The sequence below is a fragment of the Mus musculus genome, chromosome 4 (genome assembly GCF_000001635.26).
Source record: "Mus musculus strain C57BL/6J chromosome 4, GRCm38.p6 C57BL/6J".
Lineage (NCBI taxonomy): Eukaryota > Metazoa > Chordata > Mammalia > Rodentia > Muridae > Mus > Mus musculus.
The window spans coordinates 146802334-146828680 of NC_000070.6; the positions used below are offsets into that span (position 1 = coordinate 146802334).

Genomic DNA, 26347 nt, shown 5'->3' on the forward strand with positions numbered 1-26347 from the left:
GAGAATGGTTAGCATACTTACAGGTTTTAACTACTCAGAAATCCCTGAGTTTGCTCAAGCTCAGAACATAAAATACCAGCAATCTCCAACCGCAGATATTTCCAATCCTGAAAATCCATCACCTACAACTAAACCCTATACAAAGCCTGCCTCCCACTCATTTCTCTTCTGCTTATCACCTGAGCAGGGGCAGGCTCCATCCAGTGTTCTTCCCAGTCATTATCTTGTGTATGGTTAATTGTCCCATGGGGCTTTGTAGTTTATCTTGACTTCTGAGTACCAGGAGACTTTTTACTTCAGATGTTAACACAGGCACTGGGAAAGATTTTCTCTGAGTGCTGTAGGAATTTCATTGGCTATAACCCACAACACACCCACAACCAGTGCTGAAATAATTACAGAGAGGTATTGAACTAGATTTCTTTTTTGTCTCATAGATGGTTACGCTACCAGAACTAGTGTTTGCAGAGACGCCCACATTTATATCATCTAACCAGTAAACATCAATCATAGTCTTTCATTCTGATTAATGAACTCAGAGCTGAGCCAAAAAATTTCTTCCCCTTTGAAATTTTAGCTTTTTGATATCTTCACTTATAATGACCCATAGAAGATATGCTTTATCAACATCCAGCAAAATGCTTCACACAAAATTGCCCAAATATAGACCAGAAATTTGAGACTAGAATTTGTGATGTACAAATACTAATGCCTGCACCAGTTCTTTTGAAATATATTATAACTTTTACCTTAGCTTTTTGGGGGCAGATTTGTCAATTAGTGAGTCTATGGATTTTGTTTTTTGTTTGCTTGTTTGTTTTCCTACTGAGAGACAGAAAGGGGTTAGATCCAGAAGGGAGAAAAAGTGGACAGGAACTGAGAAGAATAGAGGGAATGGAAACTCCTCAAGATATATTGGATGAGAAAAAAAATCTTCATCATTTTGGATAGATTCTTTGTTATGTTTTTTGGATTCAGTATTTGAGTATTTTATTGAGTATTTTGCATCAATGTACATAAAGGTTCTGAAAGTGTCCACAATGACATGAGCATACTTTAGACTCTCAAACTAGGATCATGAGTATTACTAATGTGCAAAACATGATTTTGCAACAGTACTTTGTGAGTCACAAGGGTTACAAATATTATATTTTGCACATGAGGAGCATTCCACCTCTGTTAAGGAGTCTGTTTATTGTCGTTTTTGTTATTGAAACTCATTTTATCAATGCTGCATATTAATGGAAGTTTGCACAACACATCTGTGCTTCCTTTAGGTCGATATTTCCAAGGAAAAGAGAATGTGTTAATCTGTATCTGCCTTTGCATTTCCCTCAGACAAATGTCCTACAAGATTAGACTGTGACACAATATGGAAAAAAAAAAAACAGGTCTCTAGAGTCTACAAAAAGAAAAGAATTCACCCCGAAGCCCAACCCTATAAAAGTAATCAATCCAGTAAAGCCTTTTCATGTCACTATCACAAAAATGTCATAAAAGAGTTTATATGGAAGAGAAATCCTACAAATACAAGCAATGTGCATCAGGTGCATCTGTGGACAGCTAGAAGTGTCTTTACAGCCATCTTCTAGACCCAGTGAGGACACTGTTCATTTGTAGGCAACAGTACTGCCCCTGCATCTGTTGCCGTGGCACCTACCAGACATATTCTGAATGGTGTATTTACATCAAAGCCTGCATATATCTCAGTGTAAAATTAATGGAGAGTGTAACTTTATTCAGTAAATGTTAATATTTACAGTCATATGATGGTGCTTTATAGCCTACGTGTTCTAATTCAATCAAATCTGCAATGGTTCCTCTTATGACTAATATCTAAAAAGCTCTCTTGGGATGCCTATTCAGTCCCCTGGAGAAAGGGAAATGAAATAGCAAAAAGAGAACCAGGGGAGTTAAGAAAGATGGGAGAACCGGGTGTAGTGGTGCACGCCTTTAATCCCAGCACTCCGGAGGCAGAGGCAGGCGGATTTCTGAGTTTGAGGCCAGCCTGGTCTACAGAGTGAGTTCCAGGACAGCCAGGCCTATACAGAGAAACCTTGTCTTGAAAAACCAAAAACCAAAAAAAGAAAAAAAGGAAAAAAAAAGAAAAAAAGAAAGAAAAATATGAGGGGAAAAATGTCTCACATGCTCTCCCAATCTTATATCCATCCATGTAGGATGCACTCGCCTTGCAGAGCCATGGCTGAGATACAGCTTCCTAGGACTCCATCCAGTCAGATGAGCTCATGTTTCCTTCCCACCCTCAGTGTGGCAAAGGGGTACAGGTTCCACACTGAGCACCTCCTAGCCTCATCTCTTTCCTGTTTTGAGTCTGGCCCAAGTAGGTCTCACAGGGAGTCCAACCTGTGCAAGAAAGCAGGTTCAGTGTCCTCTCTAACCTCTGGGCTAATTGTCGCCTTTTATTGTGTCTACACAGCCTCCTTCCTCTGTGGTAGCTAGCAGGTAGCCATAGGCTCCTGGTCCAATTGCTCATGCAATGGCTGACACCACAGATCGCCTGCAAGGGCATCCACTGTGTGATTGATGGGGTTGCTCTTATTCTCCGTCTCAGAGAGCACCTCTGAATGATAAGTTGGCAACATCATTCTCTTTTTCTACTTCCTTATGTCTGACTCATTTGCTTCTTGTCAGTCATCCATCTCTTTTGATTTAAAAGGAGGACAGAGAAACATGAGGAAGAGGAGGAGGTAGAGAAGGGGGAGGAGCAAGAGGTGGAGGACGAGGCTGTAACCCAGGAGCAGGGACTCTGAGTACCACCTTCTCATTTTTCAGAGAGGGAGTTAGAGTAGCTGTCACCAGCATTTCCAGTCTGGGGACACTAAGGTGGAGAGCACCTCTGCAAGCAGGTCAGATTTGCAAATGGAACCAGACCTCTTGCTCTGGGACCAAAGTGACTGTAGGCGGTCATCAAGGTGTGGGAGGTGGAGGTGTGGGTGGTAAAGACATGGGAGATATAGGAGTAGAAGTTGTGGGAGGTTTTGGTGTGGGAGGTGTAGGTATGGGAGCTGTGGGAAGTGACTTCTGCAGTAGCTAAAATTGCATCTTAAAGGGCAGCTGTCTACTCTGTCATGTCATACTGTCTTGTCTGATTCAAGGATAGTGGCATTTGTTGCTCCAGAAGGGAGCTTCAGAGAAGTTCAGAGATGGAGGTTCCAGTCAGTCATACCAGCTCCCTACATGGGAGACAGAGACAAGAACACCCGCCCTCCAGGAGTTCACACAATAACACATGTGTTAGTCAGGGTTCTTTAGGAGAGGATCTGAGACAGAATACATATGATAAGGAAGACACGTTGAATTGACTTCCATGATATGGACCCAGTGGTTCCTCTATCCATGATGCTGGATGCCTTAGCAGTTCCAATCTGGTGTTGAAGGCCTTGGGCATTCCTGGAGAGTCTCTGGGCTTCAGCCCATATTGAAAGGCTGAAAAACTGGGCTTCTCAAAGAAATGAGACAGGCACAATTACCAGCAAGGAATGAAGGTAGGCAAACAAATAGCAGGCTATTTTCCTTGAACTTCTGTCTCCTCTGGGAATCTTCATCCACCGTAGAAACACCTCTATAGACCCACACAGAGGCTTGTTTCAGAGTTAATTCCAGATCCAACCAACTAGCCTTCAAGTTGCCCCTGCAAGTCCAGAAGAGAGCCCCAGGCATGTAGCCTTTAGGAATCCTCACTTGCCTGTTGTGCTCACCTCGTCCAGCAAGAAAAAACGCAACACGGTCGGATTCTTCTCAACAGCCTTTTTTATTTCAGGAACACCTCGATGCTACGGGAACTCTGGAAACCCAGGGAGAACTGCTTATATACACCCCAGCACTGGGGAGAGCTACGAGTCCTCCTGGGATTGGTCAGTCTGCCGGCACTTTGATTTGTATGCACCCGCTCGGGAGGGGTTGGCGCCAGATTCGGGCTAGCGCCTGCTCAGTAGCAATAGCATTGTTTACCGCGACGTTGTACCGGAGGCCAGTGCCATCTTTTAGGCGCCTGATAGCCTACACTTTGCCCTGGGGTGGGGTTTTCTATGCTGAAGCTTCTTTTGAGTCACTGTGCTCTGCCAAGTAACCCCCCAGACTCCTTGGTCCACTGAGTCAGACCTGGGTGGGAGGGTGTCTTTGTTCTGTTGGTGGTACTCTCTCTGGGCTGTCTAGACATTGTTCACCTCTCCCCAGGAGTCACCCAGTAGCAGAGATGACTTTATGGCACTGGAGAAGGAAATAAGCCATTCATTTCCTTTGAGCGGCCTTCAATTGTGTTTAGACAAACTTATCTGTGTGTTAAAACTCAGATCCAGGCAAATTTGGATAAATTTGGGGGGGGGGATTTTTTTTTTTTTTTTTTTTTTTACCAAGCAGAGTAGTGAAAGTTGGGAGTCTGGAAGCTTCCCTGAGAGGCAAGTCTCGTTCCCACCACTTCCTGCCATGAACTTGCCTCCTCTGCCTATGAATGGATTCCATCATAATGTAAACATCTTGTTGAAATTAACCTTATTTTTAAAGGAGAGCAAGATCATTGTAAAGGTGGGTCATGAAAAGTTACATCAACCTGTCCAAGACTGGTGATGTGTTTGTCTGGCACAGACCATGCCCCATGTGTCTGGACTCCAGACTGGGCTTATGCTAAGCTTAGTCCCTATAAAGTCTCCAAATCCTCTCATGATCTATGCAGGCTTTTTTTTTAAAAGATTTATTTATTTATTACATGTAAGTACACTGTAGCTGTCTTCAAACACTCCAGAAGAGGGTGTCAGATTTCGTTATGGATAGTTGTGAGTCACCATGTAGTTGCTGGGATTTGAACTCAGGACCTTTGGAAGAGCAGTCAGTGCTCTTAACCGCTGAGCCATCTCACCAGCCCCTATGCAGGCTTTTTAGGTGAGCCTTAGACTTCTATGAGCTTCTCGTGTTAATACTTAGATCATTTAGGCCTGGGCCTAGAGATAATGAATAATGCCCATGTCTGGCATTATTCCCAATACACGGGGTGACCAACCCCATGGCCATTATCTGAAATACACTCACTTGAGCACTTGAGATTTCCCACCTCTGTGTGTAGCATGTGCACACCTGCAGCTATGTGTGGCTGAGGGAGGCCAGATGCTGATGTCAGATGCCTTTCCCTATCACTCTCCTCCTTATGTGACAGGGTCCTTCTCTGAATCTGGAAACAATTCAGTTAGTTGGTCAATAAGCTCCATGGATTCCCAGTGTACTGGGGGGGGGGGCAGGTGCACCCCACCATACACAGCTATTTTCCTCAGATCCTTGTGCTTGTGAAAGATCCTGATAGAGAGTGAAATATTATTTAAGCCCCTAGACCTGTGTCCAAAATAAGCCTCACTAATGGCAGGGAGTAGAACTTGCCCCATTGTTCCAGGATTCCAGGCGTTTGCAGGTTTGCCTTTCTAATAAACCTCTTGCAGTTTGCATCAAGACCATTTCTCGTGAATGATTTGGGGTGTCGCCTATCCTGAGTAAGAATGTGGGGGGGGGGGTCCTCACGTTGTGGGTCTTTCATTTGGTGCATGGGCTGGGAAACACAACCATCCCTCACACCAGAAAATCGACTTGGAGATATGGGGATCCCCTCTGGAATGTGTTCGTGCTGGTCGGTGTCTCTGTTCTGAGTGTTTGTTTTCTGTTTTCTGTGCTTTTTGTGTTGGTTTGTTTGTGTATCGTCCTTTGTTTCTGAATCACGGCACTGCCTGACTTTATACTAATCAGCCTGATTTTGGATCCACCTGAGTTTGGTTTTTAAAATTGCCCTGGGGGATGCCCCATATGTAAAGACCTTTGTCCCATCTGTAGGGACCTTCGTCCCATCTGTTGGTCGGTAGTGAAATTGTTACCTCTGTGGGGAGCCGCCCTCACATTCGCCATTGCAAGATGGCGCTGACATCCTGTGTTCTAAGTGGTAAACAAATAATCTGCGCATGTGCCAAGGGTAGTTCTCCACTCCATGTGCTCTGCCTTCCCTGTGACGACAACTCGGCCGATGGGCTGCAGCCAATCAGGGAGTGACACGTCCTAGGCGGAGGATAATTCTCCTTAAAAAGGGACGGGGTTTCGCCATTCTCTCTCTTGCTCTCTTGCTCTTGCTCTTGCGCTCTGGCTCCTAAAGATGTAAGCAATAGAGCTCTTGCTCTCTTGTACTCTTGCTCCTGAAGATGTAAGCAATAAAGCTCTTGCTCTCTTGCTCTCTTGCGCTCTGGCTCCTAAAGATGTAAGCAATAGAGCTCTTGCTCTCTTGCTCTCTGGCTCCTGAAGATGTAAGCAATAAAGCTTTGCCGCAGAAGATGCCGGTTTGTTGTGTTCTTCCTGGCCGGTCGCGAGAACGCGTGTAAGAGTTACCCTCTTGTCATGAACCACCCATCTGATTCTGAGACACTCTGGGTCATTTCTCTGGTTTTGGTTGTCCCAGTGGAAGTGGACAAAGATGTCTTTGTGTTTGTAGATGATGGTGTTTTCTGAAATGCCTGCTTTCTGTTTGCAGCTGTCCTCTCGGGCCTTAAGGACCGGAGGACTGTGGTCTGCAGACTTGCTGGGAGGACCACAGGCTGCCACCCTGGGGGATGCCCTGGGAAGTGGGAAGAGCCAGGGCTGTCTGGTAGTTTCCGGAGATCGGTCAGAGGGACCGAGTTCTGTTGTTGAAGCTGGCCTGCTTGTGGAGGACACAAAAGAGTCGCGTTTATCTAGATCTGTTGGTTTCTTTTTTGTGGGTTTTTTTTTGTATGTGTGTGTGTGTGGGTTTTTTTGTTTGTTTGTTTGTTTGTTGAGACAGGGTTTCTCTCTTTTTTTTTTTTTTTTTTTTGGTTTTTCGAGACAGGGTTTCTCTATATAGCCCTGGCTGTCCTGGAACTCACTTTGTAGACCAGGCTGGCCTCGAACTCAGAAATCCGCCTGCCTCTGCCTCCCAAGTGCTGGGATTAAAGGCATGCGCCACCACGACTGGCTGTTTTGTGTGTTTTTGTGTATGTGTTTAGACCTATGTGAAAATCTAGAGAAGCGAAGGTAATTCTCATAGGTGCTTTGTACCCTGACTAGAGATGATTTACACATGAGGGAACGGGTTTGAAAAAGCAGTACTCTCCGACTATCTGGGGATAATTTGGTGAAAGAGAAAAAACAGACAGGATCAATTGGTCTTTGGAGCTCTGCACCTGTAGTTAGAAGTCTAGTGTGGCTTGAGAAGCCCTGCTAGGAGCTAATTGTAAATGCTGCTCTGAAAGGAGACCTGAAAGCCCCACACTGCTTCCAAGATAGAGATTCGCTCTACATTAGACACCACCGCACAGAAAACCTTGAGATTCAGTGGAAAGGCCCTCGTATTATGCTTCTGCTTTTCCATGTGTGTTAGAAAACTGTGTCTAGTTCTAAGATTAGAACTATTTACTAGAAAGAGTGGGGATTGAAAGATCCTGAGAGAGAGTGAAAAATTATTTAAGAACTAGAACTGTGTCCAAAAGAGGTCTCATTAATGGCAGGGAGTAGAACTTGCCCCATTGTTCCAGGCTGCCAAGTGTTTGCAGTTTTTGCCAGGTGTTTGCGGTTTTTGCCTTTCTAATATACCTCTTGCAGTTTGCATCAAGAACGTTTCTCATGAGTGATTTGGGGTGTCACCTATCCTGAGTCAGAACGTGGGGGAGTCCTGATGTTGTGGGTCTTTCACTTGTACAGCAATGGCATTACCTACTGAGCTATCTCCCTCCTTCCAGTATTAGAGATCTCAGGTGACATTACCAACCATCTCTACATTTGTTTATTCAAAAAGTATTACATGAGCCATGCATAAATACATGGATTTAAAATATCATCATGAGTAACACCTGGCTTAAGTCTTCTTAATGTTTATTATTTTTTATTTATATGTGTCTTAGGGCTGCCAGCCCTCAGGTCTGTGGTGGTTACCTCAGTAACCACCTCATCACTCACTCCCAGCACTGCCTACCATCCATGAAACCCCGGGTACCAAACCACCTCTGCAGAAAGAAAAAGAAGGAAAAGAGCTGGCACCCTTCCCTGCACACCCTACTCCATGCAGTTCCACCAGGCTGAGCAGAATGCTGCCACTACCCCATCCATTCCTACTCCAGGGATCATGTTTCTTCTGACCTCCTGCTTTTTCTAATGTTTTAGTTCTGGTGTGGCAGTATTTGCCTTTAATCCCAGAATTCACTGTGCCATTCTGGCTGGCCTGGAGCTCACGGTCAGATCAGGCTAGCCACAAACCCACAGCCAGTGCTTCTCTGGAGGGAGAGATCATGCTTTGTTCTGCTTTACCTTGGCATTGGAGCAGGCACATTTGTGTTGGCAGCTGCCTGTGTGTGTTGGTCCTCACTGGGCTGCAGGCTCACTACCACACTGGTGACAGAGGCACTGATGAGCAGAGCTCACGTGGTTTGGAGTGCATTTGGAGTTGATGTTTGGGTTCTACCCAAATTATTTATTTATATATATATATGAGTACACTCTTGCTGTCTTCAGACACTCGAGAAGAGGGCATCATATCCCATTACAGATAATGGAATTGACATCAGGACCTCTGGAAGAGCAGTCAGTGCTCTTAACTGCTGAGCTATCTCTCCTGCCCAGTGTCTTTTTTATTTTTACATTTTATACTTAAGGTTATTATTGGTGTGCGTGTGTGCAAGTGCATGGGAGTACGCAACCCAGTGTGCATGTGGAGGTCAAAGGATAGCTTGCTGGGGTTGGTCCCCTCTTTCACTGTGGGTTCCTGAGCTGAGACTCAGGCTGTCAGGCTTGGCAGCAAGTGCTTCTATCTGCTAAACTGTGTTGGCCTGAGAATGTCTCTTCTTTATAAAGTTTTTTTTTATTATTATTTTAAACTGTGTCTCTGTGTGTTTTTGTATGTGGGGATGTCTTGGGACAGAAAATGCTTCAAACCAAACTTGGGTTCTCTGCAAAAGCAATACTTGAACCTTATGGCTGAGCCATCTCCAGCCCCAAGAGTGGGCCTTTCCAGTTTGGATCTCTGCAGACATCCTTCTGTCAGCTCTCTTTATTTTTTTAATTTTTAAAAAGATTTATTTATTCATTATATGTAAGTACACTGTAGCTGTCTTCAGACACTCGAGAAGAGAGAGTTAGATCTCGTTATGGACGGTTGTGAGCCATCATGTGGTTGCTGGGATTTGAACTCAGTACATTTGGAAGAACAGTCAGTGCTCTTAACCGCTAAGCCATCTCTCCAGCCCCACTTCTGTCAGGTTTCTGTTGCTGAGAAAAGTGTGTGAGAAAATCACCCTAAATAAGGAAAAGAGCACTGGCATATAGGTTCAGAGTTGTGGTCTGCAGTCCATTGGCACTTGTTTCTGGGTCTTGCTAAGTATATCACTGCCTGGGGCATGTCCTGGAGGCTGTTGACCTTCTAGGGCTGTGGTTTTCAATCTTAATACTGTCACCCTTTAATACAGTTCCTCATGGTTTGGTGCCTTACAGCCCTAAAACTTTAGTTGCTCCCTCATAACTGTAATTTTACTGTTTGTTATGAATCGTACTGTAAATAACTGATACATCAGCAGGATATCTGAAGTGACCCCTCACACACGGGGGTTGGGAAGCAGAGAGGAAACCCTGAGGACACAGAGGGAGTGGGGCAACCATTCTGTTCCAGACCACATGCCCAAATTACCATCTAGTCCCAACTCCTGAAGGTTCTGCCACCTCACAATGGTACCACAGGCTGTTGAGCAAGTTAGAGCGTCCAGGCCTTAAGGGGACACTCGCTCTCCAAATTATACCAACCTGTTTTAGTGTTCAGCTGTGATTTTTTTGGATATATATATTTGTGTTTGTGTGTGTGTGTGTGTGTGTGTGTGTGTGTGTGTGTGTGTGTGTGTGTGTTGCCTGCATGCATTCTGCACACCATGTGTATGCCTGGTGCCCACGCAGAGGATGAGCCACCATGTGGGTGCTGAGAACTAAACCTAGGTCCTCTGCAAGAACAGCAAATGCTCCTAACCGCTGAGCTGACTCTCCAGCCCCTGCCCTGTTCCAGTGTATTTGGGGAAAGAAAGAGTCAGCTAGAGACTTTACATGTACTCACTTATTTTTGACTAGTCTCACTTCCAAGCACTTGCTACCCTGGAACTTGTGATCCTCTTGCCTCCTGAGTTTCCAGAAGACTGTGTGCATGTGACACTATGCCTAAATAGGAATTTAGAACATATTCGCTGGTACTTTTCTACCCTTAGCATCTCAACTCGGGCTGCTGATACTCCTTTAGTAGCCAGGGGGTGGGCTAGAGGTTATTTTTTAATCAAAGCATAATTTCAAGCATGCACACACAAGCACCTGCTGCCACCTGGTGGCGCTATCCCAGGACTTCAGAGCCTTTTGATGGACCAAGATTCAGTCTTGCATTTTATAGGTTCACTTATAGTCGAAATGCATTACAACTGGTCAAAACTTACAGTATGGCCAGCATAGGTGTTCTGATATAGGAAGCATATGTCAATTTCTTTATTTCAGCCAATGGATTTCTACACATAAAAGGTATAAAGCAGCAGAAGAAGGAAGACATGTCGTGAGTGATTAGTGTCAGGGACTCTGTGGCACATAGTGGATCTGAAAATAACCTGGCAGAATCTCTTGGTCATGTGACTTGGGCAGAAGAACAGCCTTCTTTAGCTCACAAAATTAGGATGGGCTGGGATAAACTTTCTTATTTGAAGTTAACCCTGAGGTTCACTGTTCTTACTGATTGTTTTGTTTGTTTGTTTGTTTGTTTGTTTGTTTGTTTGTTTCTGAGACAAGGTTTTCTTGAGTGAACTTGCTCTGTAGACCAGGCTACAACTATTGGGATTAAGGCATGCCTGGCATTCATAGATTCTAAATTCAAGTTTCTAGTCATTAAGAACTGTAGTCACAAAGATCATTTTTGCCTGAGAGTTGTAGTCTCCCCTCCCCTAGCCTGAAACCTGCTTACTCGGGGTGGAGCTTCCTGCTCATTCGTTCTGCCACGCCCACTGCTGGAACCTGCGGAGCCACACACGTGCACCTTTCTACTGGACCAGAGATTATTCGGCGGGAATCGGGTCCCCTCCCCCTTCCTTCATAACTAGTGTCGCAACAATAAAGTTTGAGCCTTGATCAGAGTAACTGTCTTGGCTACATTCTTTTCTCTCGCCACCTAGCCCCTCTTCTCTTCCAGGTTTCCAAAATGCCTTTCCAGGCTAGAACCCAGGTTGTGGTCTGCTGGCCGGACACAACAGAGAGTAACCCCAGAAAACCCACACTCTAACAGGTGTGATCGCTAGGTTTGCTGTTAGGAATGTAGCTGGCTTTGATGTTCTGGCATGCAGTGGAGTGAGGCCCTAGGGCTTTGAGATGGCCAATGGGGTCCTTGACTTTCAGCCCATAATCTTCTGGTGGTTGGAGAGAGGATGGTTACAGAAATATCAGTCACTTGTTTCTATAAATGTTTCATAATTGTACTGGCTAGTTTGGTGTCAACTTGACACAGCTGGAGTTATCACAGAGAAAGGAGCTTCAGTTGAGGAAATGTCTCCATGAGATCCAGTTGTGGGGCATTTTCTCAATTAGTGATCAAGGGTTTCAGGCCCCTTGTGGGTGGGATCATCTCTGGGCTGGTAGTCTTGGTTCTATAAGAGAGCAGGCTGAGCAAGCCAGCAAAGAACATCCCTCCATGGCTTCTGCATCGGCTCCTGCTCCCTGACCTGCTTGAGTTCCAGTCCTGACTTCTTTCAGTGATGAACATCAATGTGGGAATTTAAGCTGAATAAACCCTTTCCTCCCCAACTGCTTCTTGGTCATGATGTTTGTACAGGAATAGAAACCCTGACTAAGACAATAATGTAAACTGAATGTGATGAAATATTAAAAATATCATTCATTAATTATTGAAAAGTTCAGCCTCTGGAAATGGTGATCTCTCTCCTTATACTGCCAGCTTAAAGGCACAATTGAGAAACTGTGAATTACAAAATTGGAATCCCAGAGTGGTGGTGAAATGAATCACCATAAAGTTATTTTCTCCTCTGAAATTTCTTAACCATTTTCAGCTGTAGCCTTTCTGTTACAGTGGGCCTTCCCATTCTGTGTTAGGACAGTGCAGGTGCCCCACACTTCACTATGCTTACTATTTTTATATCCCTGTGGTTCTGGAAAAATCAAAGTGACATCATGTTAAACTAAGAGTCTCATGGACTCAAATGTTGGAATAAAATTCAATTTTATTTTATTATGCTTGTAATTTTATTAGTAAAACAAAGCATTGATACAAGGTTGTATCAAATGTTGCTATTAGTTTCAAACCAAATTAATAGTTTGCCTTGTAAAATGAGTGATTGTAGTAGGATTCAGTGGTGTGCAGCTGTGATCCCAGCAGTTTGGGAGGCAGAAGCAGGAAGTTTAAATTTGAAGCCAGACTAGGGTTTTTACCTTAGAGAAAGAGAGAGAGAGGGGCGGGGAGAGGGAGAGGGAGAGGGAGAGGGAGAGGGAGAGGGAGAGGGAGAGGGAGAGGGAGAGGGAGAGGGAGACGGAGAGGGAGAGGGAGAGGGAGAGGGAGAGGGAGAGGGAGAGGGAGAGGGAGAGGGAGAGGGAGAGGGAGAGGGAGAGGGAGAGGGAGAGGGAGAGGGAGAGGGAGAGGGAGACAGAAAGACAGAGACACACACAGAGAAAGGGATAGAGACAAACAGACAGAGACAGAGAGAACCCTAAAACTAGAGCATGGTGAGATGTGTCTGAGTCTTCATTGTTTGTGAGCAGTTTGCCTCGGGCTAATCCCCTGAGTTGTCACAGCTTCCTTCTTAGTGTGGCATATAAAATATACTGGGGTCAAAGTCATAGTCCCAGGCTCCCTGCGAAGGCGAGTCAGCCATCTATCAAACTCATCAACAGAAGTTTCTGAGGGATGGTAGATGACTCTGAGCACTAACTGCACCAGGATGCAATAGTCTCTAATGTCATTAAACACTGACGTCGATACACAGGGGGTCAATCCAGTGCTGCAAGCCCACCACTTATTGGGACCAGGTGACAAATAATAAGTCAATTTGGTCCGGGGGCTCTCATAGGTAACATTACACAAGTGTCGATGACTCAGAGGCACTTTTCCTATGCATGTGCCTCTGCCAGATACTTCAGTGAGGGTGAGTGTGAGGCTACGTCCCCAACTGCAGTGATCATGACTGGTGGTATTATTATAAGTTCCCATTACTGCCATCCCCTCGTAATAGGGAGGTCCAGATGTTAGACACAGCCAGCAAGACTTGGTGGCATTGGGATTGGTACCATTTAACACAGAGAAAGCTCCTTGGAGGAGGCCTAACAGTCTTTGTTGGGTGGGTGATAGTTCAACTTGCTCTGGGGCTATAGAGTACAGAACAGGACTCGAAACGTTTTTCTGTGGGGAAGACATTTGGTGAGTCTTTTGAGTGTGGGGTAAGGTCGGGGCTGGTCTTGGGAGAAAAGGTCGATTTGGCTCAGGGAGCACCTTATTAGGGCCTACTGGCAGGGCTGGAGGACTTTCAATGTTTAGACAGACATGGAGCAATGAACCAGGTCTACTACCATAATTGTAGAACACAACTCCCCAGGTCATGCCTCCAATCCACTGGGCAAGAGCATATTTCTTTCCCATGTTTGTGAACTGCAGTTTCACACGGTCTAAATCTGTAGGATTACATTCCTGATTTCTGTATAGCCTCATTACTGCACGCTTGCCTGGCCCCTTATTTTGAAAAGAAAATTCTAATCCATCCCCAGATGGCTCAACGGCCCATTTCCAATCTCCATCGTTTGAGGTAACACAACTCCATTGACTGCAAAAGTACCACCTAGGCCCCCCACACCAGGAGCTCTTAAGGTGCTCGGGGCAGCTATAGAACCCATAGCTTCGAACCACATTAGGAGGAGTAATCCTGGCTGTAGGAATGATTTGGCGGAGGCAAAAATACAGGGTTGGCCACCATGCCCCCGGAGGCTCTAATTTTGAGGTGGCAAATAGTATTTCCCCTGATTGGGATAACACTTGCCAAGTGAGAGTCATAGGCTGGTGTGGGTTGTCATTCTTCTCTTTCAGGATGGCGCCGACGATGTAGGCGTAACTTAAGAGGGTTATCAGTCCTTTCCAATTCCCATTCATCTTGAAGTTCTCCAGGAGCTCGCTTTACGTGAGAGGCGTGAATCCAAGCAGAGATGCCTTCTACTTTGACAGCAGTGGGGGTGGTCAGTAGCACAATGTAAGGGCCTTTCCAACGAGGTTCTAGATTGCCAGCTCGATGTCATCTGACGAGAACTGTATCTCCCACCTGGAACTGGTGAGGTACCATCAAATCTCCTGGTTCGTAGGCCTCCTTGAGCTGCTCCCAGGCAGTGTTTCTGACCACTTCTAGGGCTTTCATGCGTGTAAACAATGAAGAACCAGGGTTAAATTCTAGAAAATCCATCACTCTCCCTACTTCAGTGAGCGGGGGAGGCCCCCCGTACAGAATTTCATATGGAGTAAGCTTAAATTTTCCTGGTGTGTTTCTAACACGGAACAAAGCAAAGGGAAGGAGGGCTGTCCAGTCATTCCCGCCGGTCTCTATTGTCAATTTAGTCAAGGTCTCTTTTAGAGTTCTATTCATCCTTTCTACCTGTCCTGAACTCTGGGGTCTATAAGCACAATGTAATTTCCAATCAATCCCCAGTTGGATGGCCAGTCCCTGACTTACCTGGGCAACAAAGGCGGGTCCATTGTCAGACCCTATTACCTTAGGTATTCCAAATCGTGGAAAAATTTCTTCTAGGATTTTCTTAACCACAACATTGGCTGTTTCCTTTTTTGTTGGGTAGGCCTCCACCCATCCTGAAAAAGTATCTATAAAAACTAAAAGATATTTATTACCATACTTAGCTGGCTTTACTTCAGTAAAATCTACTTCCCAATAGGCTCCAGGGCGATCACCTCGTAGTCTTCTGCCTGGGGGATATCTCGAATGTCCTGCATTTGTCATGGCACACGGTACACAGCTCTTAACTACTGCTTCTGCAACATCAGAGAGTCTTAAAACATAAAAAGCAGATGCTTTTACCAGTGTTTGCAGGTGTTTGACTCCCAGGTGGGACATCCGATGTATATTTTCAATAAATCTCTTCCCTTCTTTTTGTGGTAATATTATTTTACCATTACTGGCTGCTCGTTGGCCCTGTGAATTTTTTGCAGTAAACCCTAAATTGTCCGTTAGTTTTATATCTTCAGGTGTATACTCAAAACTCTGGCTACACAGTTCCAGTTCTGGCAGAGCAACTTTCTGGAAAGGTTCTATCTGTTGAGTCCTGAAGGGCAGAATCTTAGGGCCGAGTGCAGCCTGTTTAGCTTTAACATCAGCCATATTATTTCCCCTTGTCACAGCATCGTGTCCTTTTTGATGTCCAGGACAATGTATAATGGCCACTTTGGCAGGCAGATGAATAGCCTCAAGGAGGCTCAAAATCTCCTCTTTGTTTTTTATGTCCTTGCCTGCTGACGTCAGCAACCCTCTTTGTCTATAGATGGCACCGTGGACGTGGGCTGTAGCAAAAGCATACCTGCTATCGGTGTAAATGTTGATGGACTGCCCCTCAGCCATCCGAAGGGCCTGGGTCAGGGCAATTAATTCAGCTTTTTGAGCTGACGTACCTTCTGGCAGGCTGCCAGCCCACACGACTCGCTTACCATCTACCACCGCTGCCCCTGCCATCCTCTTACCTTCTACTAGGAAACTGCTTCCATCTGTGTACCAGTTTGGAACACCTGGCCACGGCTGGTCACGTAGATCACTTCGGATCCCAATTTCCTCCGCAAGGATGTCTGCACAGCAGTGAACGGGTGAGGAATCATCCGTTTCAGGGAGGAAGGTGGCAGGGTTGAGAATAGCGGGGGGAGCAAACACGACCCGTTCAGTCAGCAGCAGACTCTGATAGTGAGTCATCCGGGCATTTGTCATCCATCGGTCTGGGGGCTGACGGATAATGCTTTCAAGAGAGTGGGGGGCTACCACAGTTATTTGCTGTCCCAGAGTTAATTTGTCAGCATCCTTAACGAGTAGGGCTACTGCAGCAACGGCCTTTAAACATGTGGGCCATCCGCTGCCCACTGGGTCCAGCTTTTTAGACAAATATGCCACCGGCCTCTTCCACGGCCCTAGAGCCTGAGTAAGAACTCCTCTGGCCACCCCCGCCCTCTCATCAACATAGAGGATGAAGGGCTTGGTTAGATCTGGCAGTGCCAAAGCTGGCGCAGTCAGCAGGGCCTTCTTAATATTTTCAAAGGCTTTCTGATGTTCTGATGTCCATCTAAATTCTCCACTTTCCTTGGTCAGGGGGTAGAGGGGGGCAGCCAGTGTTGCAAACCCAGGTATCCAAAGTCTGCAGAACCCAGCGGTGCCCAAGAATTCTCTCACCTGTCTTGGAGTAGCCAGTGTTGGTATTTGAGTCACAGTCCTTTTTCTAGCCTCTGTCAGCCACCGTTTTTCCATCCCAGAGGATATATCCCAAATAGACTACCTCCATCTGACATAGCTGGGCTTTTTTAGCAGAGGCCCGGTAACCCAACTCACCCAGTTCTACTAGCAATCTCTTGGTCCCCTGCCAACATTCTCTCTCTGTGGTTGCAGCAAGGAGCAAGTCATCAACATATTGGAGCAGGGTTACCTGGGAGTTTTCAGCTAGGAAGGAGGCTAAATCTCGATGTAGAGCCTCATCAAAAAGGGTGGGGGAGTTTTTGAACTCCTGGGGTAACCGTGTCCAGGTCAATTGTCCCATTTGTCCAGTGTCAGGATCTCTCCACTCAAAGGCGAATATGGGCTGGCTGGAGGGATGTAACTTCAGGCAAAAGAAAGCATCTTTTAAATCAAGTACTGTGTACCATTTTCGCTCTGGAGGGAGTGAGCTGAGGAGGTTATAGGGATTAGGAACAGTTGGGTGAATATCTTGGACCCTCTTATTGACCTCTCTCAGGTCTTGGACTGGTCGGTAGTCACTCGTGCCAGGTTTCTTTACCGGCAGTAAAGGAGTATTCCAGGGTGACTGGCACGGTACCAAAATACCTAATTGTAATAGTCTCTGAATATGTGGCCTGATTCCATCTCTTGCTTCACGGCTCATTGGATATTGGCGCACTCCTATAGGGGTTGCATCTGTCTTCAGTCCCACAACCACAGGGGGAACTCTGACAGCCATTCCCATGCCTCCAGTCTCTGCCCATGCTCTAGGGAAAGCAGTCAACCAGTCTTTTAGGTCTAGCACCTCTGTTTGCTTTATGCCTTCATGCAATCGGTATTCTTCCTCAAGCTGCAGGGCTAAGACTACGGAGGTGGGAGATTCCCAAGTTACTCTCGGCCCCTCTTGGGTAAATCTGATCTGGGCCTTTAATTTAGTCAGAAGATCTCTTCCTAGAAGCGGTGTGGGACACTCAGGAATGACCAAGAAGGAATGACTCACTTGGCCTTTTCCCAGATCTACAGTGCGTGCAGTGGTCCAGGGGTATTGTTTCTGACCAGTGGCTCCAATCACTATGGTTCTTTTATTTTTTATTTTTCCCAGTGGATGTTTCAGCACAGAATGCTCTGCCCCTGTGTCAATTAAAAAGTCCGTGGGGGTCCCCTCCACCATCAGGGTTACCCTAGGCTCGGGGAGGGGGACCGAGCCCCGTCTCCCCTATTCATCATCTTTCAGAGTCAGGGCCTTAGGGGCCCTTCCCTTCTTTGGGCATTCCTGTGCCCAATGTCCTCTTTCTTTGCAATAGGCACATTGGTCCTTCTCTAAAATCTTCTGGACAGATCTTCTTCCTTCAGATCTGGATTCCTTGTTGCCCAGGTACCCTATCTGTCTATTCTCTGGCCTATTCCTTCCTTCACGTTCCCCTACTACTGTGGCCAAAATCCTGCTTAGATTCCTCTCCTGTCTTCTTTCCTTCTGTTTCTCTCTCTCTTCTTCTTCTCGCTTTTCCCTCTCTCTCTTCTCTTCCTCTGTTTCTCTCTTATGATACACCTTCTCTGCCTCCTTAACTAAATCCTGTAAAGCCATGGCATGTAATTCTTCTAGTCTCTGTAACTTTCTCTTAATATCTAATGCTGATTGTCCTATAAAAGCCATTGCAACTGTAGCTTGTTGGCTCTCAGAGGTCGGGTCAAAAGGAGTATAGCGTCTATAAGCTTCCATCAATCTTTCCAGAAAAACAGATGGGGGCTCGGTAGGGCCCTGCATCACTTCCCTTACCTTAGCCAAATTGGTGGGGCGTCTCGCCGCTCCCTTTAGACCTGCGACCAGAGCCCGGCGGTAAACTGCCAGCCTCTCCCTACCTTGAGCCGTGTTGTAGTTCCAATCTGGTCGATCCAGAGGGAACCCAGCATTAATCTCATTAGGTAGGTTGGTTGGGGCTCTATTCACTCCAGGAACATTTTTCTGAGCCTCCAGGAGAATGCGCTCTTTTTCTTCAGTAGTAAACAGAACCTGGAGGAGCTGCTGACAATCATCCCAAGTGGGTTGATGAGAAAACATAAGAGACTCTACCAGCCCCACAAGGCTGGTCGGATTCTCAGAAAAGGAGGCATGGTTAGCTTTCCAATTATACAGATCAGCCGATGAAAAAGGCCAATATTGGAGGGTCTGCAGAGACTGCAGGTCTGTGGGCGGGTCACCCACAGCCCGTAAAGGAAAAGCAGAAGTAGTGTCAGGAACTCTATTTGCTGGGGGACTCTGGGCTCGTCGGCTCCGGGTCCCAGCTGCTGGCCCTCCGACTGCACTGGCAGCAATCCCAGAGCCTGGCGCAGGGACCTGCGGAGGCAGAGGATAGGGAGGAGGGGAAGGGGACTCTGGCCACTCGGGAGGCCCTTCAATTTCAGGATAGATCTTGGGGGGAGCTGTGGGTTGAAAAGGAGGCTCCGTTTCGGGTGGAGCCTGTGGTTTCATTTTTGCTTCTCGTAGAGTCAGGGCTCGGGAACCTGACCTATGCTGGGGAATCCATGGTTTTATCCAAGGCAGAGGATTCTGGACGAGGTCCTGCCAAACAGTAATGTAAGGCTGTTGAGCTGGGTGGGACCCAGGTCCATTCTGAAAGACAATGGCTTTAACTTCAAAAATAAGAGTCAAATCAAAAGTCCCCTCCGGTGGCCATCCTACATCAAAAGCTGGCCACTTGGAGATGCAAAAAGTCTGCCAAGGTCCTTTCTTAATTTCTACTGAAAGATTATGGGCCCTTGATCTAACTTCAGTCCAGTGGTCTAAAGTCAAACTTAGGGGGGTCGTTATAGTCTGTCCCATTGTTGACACTACGTAAAACACAAAACAAACACAAAAAACACACATACATACACTGACAAGTACCTGAAAACAGACACAAAAAGCAAACACACACTGACAGATGGTCGAGGGAGTACACTCCCCGCCCCAGACGGACTCCTAGAGTCCTTCCCCTCGCTCAGGGCTTCAGAAATACAGATGGTCAAGGGAGTACACTCCCCGCCCCAGACGGACTCCTAGAGTCCTTCCCCTTGCTCAGGGCTTCAGAAATACAGATGGTCGAGGGAGTACACTCCCCGCCCAGACGGACTCCTAGAGTCCTTCCCCTCGCTCAGGGTGTTCCCAGACCGAGCAGCAGCCGGTGATTCCAGCACGTCTGCTGTTCACACTCAGTGCCTCATCCCGAGGCAAAGGTCTCTGTTTCTCACGAAACTTCGCGGCTGCAAATTTCAGCACAGAACCTAGCCGGCTTACAGAAATATTTTTGGACAAAAAAAATCTCACCTCCAAGTGGGTCTTCGGAGACGTGGGTGGTCACGCCAATCCCGGACGAGCCCCCAAATGAAAGACTCCATGAGGAGCCCCTCGCTCAGGCCTCAGGACAATAGCGGACACCCAAGAACTCACGACAGACCGAGCTTGTTGCAAACCACATGAGGCTTTATTCGGGGAAAGCCAGAGCTCTGGGGACGACTCATATCCCATGCAGGGGTAGAGGAGTCGTCCTCGAGGGAAAAGAGTTTCCAGTTTTTATAGGCCCTCGGGGGGAAAGGAGAAGGGGGAGATTAGGGGATTTCCAGATTTAAACAATATCTATTCTAAAATGATTGATTCCTCAAGAAATGAGTATGGGAGGGAAACAAGGAAAGAATCTAATGAAGGTACAGCAATGGGCACACACCTGGTCAGAACATTGGCAGACACACAGGTTCGAGGAGTGACCAAAGCATTGTGCACCTCTATTTTTCTAAATCAATGAAGCCAGTTCTACTAACAATAAAATCTATTTTACCAATTTCAGGGCTTCTATGACCTTTTACATTCTGCCAGGATCTTTCACAGTCACAATCAAAAGCAAAAAAATCGATCTCCAACCGTCCAATGTCTGGGATCCAACTCACGATCTTCTGGGCTCCTCCAAGGGCTTGGGTCACTTCTCCAGCCATGCCCTTTGTAGCACAGGCGTCGTCCTCTAGGCTCCAGATGCCTGTACTCCACTGCTGCTGCTGCTCTTGGTGGTCATCTCATGGTACTGGCATCTCCAAAACACTGCGTGACCCCTTCAGTCCTGGGCCTTCAATTGCAACTGAGGCTACACCTTCACCAATGGCCTTCCATGGCCTCTCACAGTGCCGAGCCTCAGCTGCTTTGTGTGACCCCTTCATGCCTTCAAAACCAGTACCACCTGGGTGACCCTTACATATTACCAAGTCCCACTGCAGCAGGAGTACAACCTTGGCAATCTCTGGAACACAGCCTCTTTGTGCTTTCAGAAAACACTTCCCAGAAGATGTCACCTCAATGATGCTGGTCTCTTTTTAATCACTGCTAATTTCTTAGCTCCAGGCAACCAGCATCAATAGTCCCAGTAATGCAAAGTTTTTGCCTCAGTAGTTCTGGTATCTTGTTAATCACAGCTGATTCTTCAGCCCCAGCTAACCAGAACTACAGAATCTTCACAATCAAAACAGCAATGGCCCTGAAAAGAGTCTTTAATTTTTCCCTCTGAAATTTCACAAACCAGACCTCCATCTTCTGCAGTGTTCTCAACATTATCTTCCAAGCTCCTACACAACATCCAACAGAGCTCTTAACAACGGATGGATCTTCAAGCCCAAAGTTCCAAAGTCCTTCCACAGTCCTCCCCAAAACATGGTCAGGTTGTCACAGGAATACCCCACTCTGCTGGTACCAATTTGTCTTAGTCAGGGTCTCTATTCCTGCACAAACATCATGACCAAGAAGCAAGTTGGGGAGGAAAGGGTTTATTCGGCTTACACTTCCATGCTGCTGTTCATCACCAAAGGAAGTCAGGTCTTGAACTCAAGCAGGTCAGGAAGCAGGGGCTGATGCAGAGGCCATGGAGGGATGTTCCTTACTAGCTTGCTTCTTCTGGCTTGCTCAGCCTGCTCTCTTATAGAACCAAGACTGCCAGTCCAGAGATGGTCCCACCCACAAGGGGCCTTTCCCCCTTGATCACTAATTGAGAAAATGCCTTACAGTTGGATCTCATGGAGGCATTTCTTCAACTGAAGGTCCTTTCTCTGTGATAACTCCAGCTGTGTCAAGTTGACACAAAACTAACCAGTACAGCCATGTTTCTGGTCAAAGTGAGAAATGCTTAACCTAATTGCATCATTATGTGCTGTGCCTTGTGTGGATAGGCAGATACTGTCTAGACACACGCAGCACAGACTGAGCACACATGGACTAAGTGAACACTGCTCAGGACAGAGTGGTGTGGTGGGCTTGGGAACCAAGGCTCTGCATGTTCACTTATGTCCGTTTATTCAAATGCCTGTTTCACATCACTCCGGCAACTCTTAGTTCCTTCCATTCCCCTGAAGAGGATTAAGAAACATTGAGCAGTCTTTGTGGGGTAATAACTTTTTGCCTAGATTTACTTTTTTCCCCAATCTTTAAATTTTACTTAGCTAAATAGTTTTTTATAGTTTTATTTTGCATATGTGCACCATGTGAATGTCTGGTGTCCACAGAGGTCAGAAGAGCATCACATCTCTTGGAGCCGGAGCTGTGTGGATACTGGAAGTCGAACCAAGGTCCTTTGCAAAGCAGCAAGTGTTCTTAAACATTGAGCTGTCTCTCCAGTCTCTCATTCTGTGGTTTAAAATCATGTATGGTGTTGTGTTATTTAAGAAGTATACATTGCATGCTGAACACATTGTCAATCTGTATTTATTTTTACAGACATGTATCACCATGCCCAATTTAACGAATTTACTTTCTATTTTCCTTTTTGTGTGTATGGGTGTTTTGCCTGCATGTGCCTGTGCACCATGTGCATGCCGTACTCACAGAGACCAGAAGAGGGCACCAGATTCCGTGGAAATGTGCATGACCTTGTGGGTGCTAGGAACCAAACCCAGGTACTCTGGTAAATCAGCCAGTTCTCTAACCACTGAGTCATATCCTCAGACCCTTGTTTTTTAAGAGAAAGTTTTTGCTATGTTAATGGTAGCTGGCATCAAACTTGTCATCCTCTTGCCTCAGCCTTCTTAATAAAGTTATTAAATGTTTGACATGAGTTATTTTATAAACTTGCACCCTATGTCTTTGCAGAGAAAATCCCTTTAGGAGAGTGTCATAGATTTTGATCATGTGGTGATTTTCTTACATTGCTGACATTTAGTGGTGTTTGCCAATCAGATCTGCCCTGACTGCTGGAGGGCTGTGCTTTCTCAGTCCCAGAGTGAGAGTAAACACTCAGATCACACACACACACACACACATGCATGTGGCTGTGTCCAGGTTTCCAATTTTTCTTTTTTTTTTCTTTTTCCTTTTTGTTTTGTTTTTAAAAGTTTATGAATGTGTTTTACCTGTACGTGTGCAGGTTTGTTAGGAGGTCAGAAAAGGCCATCATATCCCCCGTTGTGAACAGTCATGGGAGTGCAGAGAGTTGACCCAGGTTCTCTGCAGGAGAAACAGGTGCTCTTAGCCAGTGGGCCAACCCTCCAGCCTGGGTCCAGCCTTTTATGTAGGTTCTGAGGATCCAAACCTCAGGCAGTCAGGCTTTGTCAGGTTCTTTACCAATAGAGCCAAAACAACTTTTTATTTTTGAGATAGTATTTATTTTGACTCAGCTTTTTAAAGATTTATTTATTTTATGTATCTGTGTGCACTGTCACTCTCTTCAGATAAAACATAAGAGGATATCAGATCCCAATACAAATGGTTGTGAGCCACCATTTGGTTGCTGAGACTTGAACTCAGAACCTCTTGCAGAACTGTCAGTGCTCCCACCCACTGAGCCATATCTCCAGCCTAACTAATTTTTAAAAAAGATTTTTTGGTTACCTTTGTTATATACACAGGGACACATACACGCATGTACGCATACACACACACATGCTGCACATAATATACCTACACACAGAAACATACATGCACACATGCACACCACACTGCTAATACACATGCAAACATACACTGTACACACTGCACATACACATGTAAATGCACACAAACATACCACACACATATGTATATGCATACAAATGTGTACATGCCACAAATACACACACACACACACACACACACACACACACACACACACACACACACACACACACACAAGTACAGGTACCTGCAGAGGCCAGGAGAGGGCCTTGTGCTTTGAAGCTAGCTCTAAGTGTCCCGCTCCAGTCTTTTTTTTTTTTTGGTACATACTTTTCATTGCTCCTTCTGTGTGACATTTAGAGCTACATCACAGTTTTAGTGAGGTTGCCAAGGATATGCTGCCAGTGAGTTTATATACATTCCTGCATTTTAAGAAGTGATTTAGAGGCTTGGGGAGGCAGCTCAGTAATTAAAAACATGGTGGATCAGAACTGAAACTCTAGTTCCAGGAAGTACAATGTCCTCTTCTAACCTCTGTGGGCACCAGGCATGCATGTGGTAGGGGACAAACACACATGTAAGTGCACCCTTATACATAAAAATAAAATGTTTTGAATAAATTAAGAATAAACCTCCAAAAGGAGAGTAGTGACTCAGGCTGAGAATGTGCTAGCCTGGTACCACAAACCTTGCATTCAGAGCTCAGACCCATGTCACACGTTGAGGAGGCACACGCTTTTAGTCCCCTCAGCATTTGTGAGGTGGAAGCAGAAGGATGAAACCGTCAGGCTCATCCTCTGTAACATAGTCAGTTTGAGGAAAACCAGCCTGAGCTACATGAGACCCTCTCTTAAAACACGAGGAGGTCAAAAATGACTGTGGTCCAGGATTCTGGGGTTTTAAATTTTTAAAGTCAAGGAAAAATATATGGAGTGATATGGATTTGTTCCTTCTACCATTTGATTTTTTTCTTAGATCCTAATTTACTGAAACTTCTTGAATTTAGGATAAATATTCTAATATCATATTGAACTCGGAGTAAAAGTACTTCTTTCAGTACTTCCCAATGTATTTCCAGGATGGTTGGATTTCTAAACAGTACATGAGTATGCACCTCATCTAAGATTTACAGATTCATGATATTTGTATGAATGAACTCATACATGAATTTAAGATGAAGATAATACCTTAGTAGTGAGTTGTTGAGTTTTTGTTCAGAATGTATATTCTGAGATGTGCAAAATATTAGCATTCTGCAGATGATTTAAGAAAAGAATGGAAATCTATTTCATTCCTTACGGTAGAGTGGAGTATTAAGGCACAACAGGACCAGACACCACAATGTCTTGTAATATGTGTCAACGGTCAGCATTTTTTTAAAAAGATTTTTTTCAAAGATTTATTTACTATACATAAGTATACTGTAGTTGTCTTCTGACACACCAGAAGAGGGCATCAGATCTCATTACAGGCGGTTGTGAGCCACCATGTGGTTGCTGAGATTTGAACTTAGGACTTTCAGAAGAGCAGTCGGTGCTCTTAACCACTGAGCCATCTCACCAGCCCAATGGTCAGCATTTTTCTGAGACTTATAGGACTTTTGTTCAATAAATGGGAATTAATGACTTCAGAACCATGCAGACACAGCAAAGTCTGGATAGCTATCCTTGAAATCTATGTATCCAGGTTTTCATTTATTTTTGTAGATTTTTCTTTCATACTTCCTTGAACTCAAGAGAGAGCAGACTTGTTGCTGAGGCTCTGAAAGCTTCTACGTATTTTCTGTTTCTTTTTATCTTAGCCTAGTAATACTTGCCTGGAACATTGAACTGAATCTTACGTATTTTAGTTAACACAAAGCACCATATGTAAAACAGTATTTCTAACTTTTTAATGCTAAATACTGACATTGAATTCAAATTATTTTAGGGTGGGCAGACTACCCTACACTTCAATGAATGATTTCTTAGTTTTAAGACACTTGGAAATATGTGTTTTCCTATGCTGTTAAGCAACCACTGTGACAGGGTCGTTACATCCCAAAGGTATTGTTATCCACCAGTTAAAAATCACCACTATTAACTTTATGATACAGGTTTGCAAAAATGTTCATGACTTCAGTCTATGTTTTATTTGAGGCATTTCCTGGGAAGGTGCAACATATATTCATCTGAGTATCCCAACTGCAAATTGGAAACAACCAAAGCAAATTTGTTGAATCTTTCAGTTTTATTGGAGTTAGTTACAGGACAATAAAAATATACAAAATGCTACCAGTTTTATTACCTATTTTGAGGGTTGTATTAAAGACCTTAAATAGTTTCCTTTTGAAATGGATTATTTCTGTCTCAATGAAAGTGTTATACAATACTATCTTCTGACTTCCTAACTTATCTTCATCTTATAACGTTTGAGGGTGAACAAGTAAAAAGGTGTCATGAAAAGCTTTCTACATTTTCACATTTTCAGAGTTTCTCCCAACATAAATAGTTGACATTATCTAAGATTTGAACATTGCATGAATATTTTCACAAGATTTTCATAATCATACTAATTCTCTAGTGTGGAGCCTCAAGTGTTGTCAAGAATACAACATTTTCCCCAACAAAATTCTTTACCCTAAAAAGTTCTTAGATGTTCTCTCTGACCTGAAATGAAGTCAAAGATATTTCTTCATACAATGCATGAGTTAAGTTTCTAGCCTGTAAGTATTCACTGTTACAGTCTAGGAAATAGGCCAAAAGGAAAGGATTCATACCTACAATATATTTGAAAAGTTTGTCTTCTCTAAGTATTCTCTAATGAATTTTGAGATGATATATCTTGGTAAAGGATTGTCTCGTTCACTTCATTTATAAAGATTCTCTACTGTATGAAATAACTGATGATTTCTAAGACTGACATTGTGAGTATTGTATTTGTCACATACAATCTATTTGTAAGGTTTCTCTCCTGTATGAATTTTCTGATGAATACTAAGATGGGATTTCTGGGT

At 44.9% G+C, this 26347-nt stretch overlaps 1 protein-coding gene and 1 pseudogene across 1 annotated transcript in view; one reads left to right on the forward strand and one right to left on the reverse strand.

The window, feature by feature from the left end:
* Window positions 1-26347, forward strand: part of Zfp993 (zinc finger protein 993) — a 478623-nt gene that overhangs the window by 289485 nt on the left and 162791 nt on the right. The gene's annotated exons all lie outside the window — the stretch shown is intronic.
* On the reverse strand, window positions 14764-19371 carry Gm46896 (annotated as a pseudogene).